This window comes from Suricata suricatta, chromosome 3 (assembly GCF_006229205.1).
Source record: "Suricata suricatta isolate VVHF042 chromosome 3, meerkat_22Aug2017_6uvM2_HiC, whole genome shotgun sequence".
Taxonomy (NCBI): domain Eukaryota; kingdom Metazoa; phylum Chordata; class Mammalia; order Carnivora; family Herpestidae; genus Suricata; species Suricata suricatta.
In genome coordinates, this window is record NC_043702.1 from 117674868 (window position 1) to 117677449 (window position 2582).

At 47.4% G+C, this 2582-nt stretch overlaps 1 pseudogene; it reads right to left on the reverse strand.

Moving 5' to 3' along the window:
• Positions 1-374: 374 nt before the first annotated feature.
• On the reverse strand, positions 375-1438 carry LOC115286614 (annotated as a pseudogene).
• Positions 1439-2582: the final 1144 nt, after the last annotated feature.

A 2582-nucleotide genomic window follows, 5' to 3' on the forward strand; every position in this document is an offset into this window, starting at 1 on the left:
TGATGGCCTGGATTTTAATTGGTACTAAGTGACCTCTTTGCTGGAGGCTTCAGGGTAGGATTTATCCTTACACTTAGTAAAGGGGGCCATCCCATAAGGCGTATCAAACATCTTTTCCTGCATCCACTACAATTTGGACTTTTCAAATACTTCAACTCTTTCCTTCGGTGCATACTCAACATTGGCAAAGAAACTCAACATGGTGGTTGTTGCAATTATCTAAAAACAAACATTCTCTTATCAGTTAAACTCTCAACTCGAATATTCAAATCCAATCACTATGTAATTTTAATCAATTGTTGCTATTGTTGTTGTTAGGTACAGTATACTTTATTGATGGCACATGACAAGGTATGGCTCCCCAGTTCCCCTCCCCCTGCCCCCGCACCCTTCTTCAGGGGAGTCTGGGATGAAAATTATGTAGCGGTTGGGAGATTCTCAGTGTTTAGAGATGAACTGGGGTAAGGACTCCCCAGCAGCTGAGCACCTTTCCCTTCTGTTGCTCTCACTGGGGCTGGTGGTCCAGGGGGCTCTGAATCCTTAGAGGACCATCAGATCCACCATTCAGTTGCTGTAGCCAAATTCATTATTATACCAGGAAATGAACATGACCAAGTGAAGGTACCTCACCACAATCTAGATGTGATTATATTTGGCAGCTTTCTCCAGGTGGCAAGTCAGATCTACAACATTGGGGGTGGGCACACGGAAGGCCATGCCCTGATCTTCCCATTCAACCAACTCAGGGATGACCTTGCCTACAGCACTGGCAGCACCAGTAGAAGAAGAGATGATGTCTGGGAAGTCCATCAGACATCACACCGCAGCTTCCCAGAAGGGCCATCTGTGGCAGTGATGGCATGGCCTGTGATCACGAGTCCCTCCACAGTGCCAAAGTTGTCATGGAAGACCGTGTCCAGATGGTACAGGAGGCATTGCTGAAAATCTTGAGGAAGTTGTCATACTTCTCCTGGTTCAGGCCCATCACAAATTTGGGGACATCAGCAGAAGGGGTGGAGATGACCCTCTTGGCCTCACCTTTCAAGCGAGTCCAGCCTTCTGCATGGAGGTAAAGACCCCAGTGGACTACCCAACATCTTCAGCACCAGCGTCAGCCCATTTGATGTTGGTGGGATTTTGTTCCTGGAAGGAGAGGGGCTTTCCATGATGCCAAGTTTCCTGTTCTCAGCCTTGACTGTGCTGTTGAAATTGCAGTGGATGGAATCATACTGGAACATGTAGACCATGGAGCTGAGGTCTACTAAGGAGTCACTGATGGTGACAGTATCCACTTTACCACAGTTAAAAGCAGCCTTGGTGACCAGGTGCCCATGATGGCCAAATCCATTTACTCTGACCTTCACCATCGTGTCTTGGGAACCTGGCTGGCACTGCACCAGAAGATGCAGCTGTCTGTCGAACAAGGAGGAACAGAGAGCCCAATTTCGATCATCTTTAAAACAACTTATTCCCTCAGATTATCAGGTCCATTAAATAGCCTGCCAAAAGACCATCACAAAGTTTCTTACCAGTTGCTATGGGGTGGTGCTCAGATCGCCAGGCCAGAGGAAGCTTTGGACCCTGGGCACGGCCAGGGAGGATTGAGAGAAGGGGGAGATGGGGAGCCCGCCCTCCTGCCATCTGGATCCCTCTGTAACTCAGTCTTCTTCAGCTGAAACTCCGCCAGTGCCCACAAACCTCACATTAGCCAATGTGTCTGTGAGCACAGGCTTGTAAGCAGTGAGCACTGAATCAAAGCAGTCTTCCTGAGGCAGGAGAATGATGAGCACATTCCACACCTCGAGAGGCTTTTCTCGCTTCATTGCTGGAGAATTTAAAAATAGATCTGGAGATGACTCTCTGCAGCTGAATTCCACAGGCATGAAGTCCTCTTCCCACAGTAGAGATGTAAGGAGAACAGCGGACTGGAAGAGCCTTTTCTTGAGTCATTATTTGTCCTCCAGGGCCGATGTCAGGATCTCAACTACCAAGTGGCAGGCACCAGTGTCTGGGCAGGACCAGCCCTGGGCAGCCGTACATAAGGCCCCTTCCATTCTCCTCTCCCTTCATTCTTCTGGCGTCTTCACTCAACTTACCCTCTGTTCCTTCCCATGGCGAGGCACGGTGGCATGCATGCCCAGTGTGGCTCATCTTCACCTGCACCTGGGGTGTCTGAAAACACAGATTGCTAAACCCTGCCCCTGGCGACTGATTCAGGAATCTGTATTTCAGGACCAGGAATCTGTATTTTTAACTATTCCCTTGATGATTCTGAAGATCAGCCCAGTTTAAGAAACACTGGAGTTAGTGCCATGAGCAAGGACTTTGGAATCAAAGACAAACTGAGTTCAAACTTAACTTCTGCCACTGTGACCAGGGACCATTATGAAGATTCTCTGAGTCTCAATTTGTCCATCTATAAAAAATACAAAACTTGAGTAAAATAGTGTATTTAAAACTTTTTCAGATCAAAAAGTTTTGTTCTTCTTCCCAAACATAAAATTAGATTCTCCCCCAAACAGCTCATTAAGCCAGGGGGAGAATCAAGACTAAGAATCATGTTGCTGAAAAGAAAAGGACCA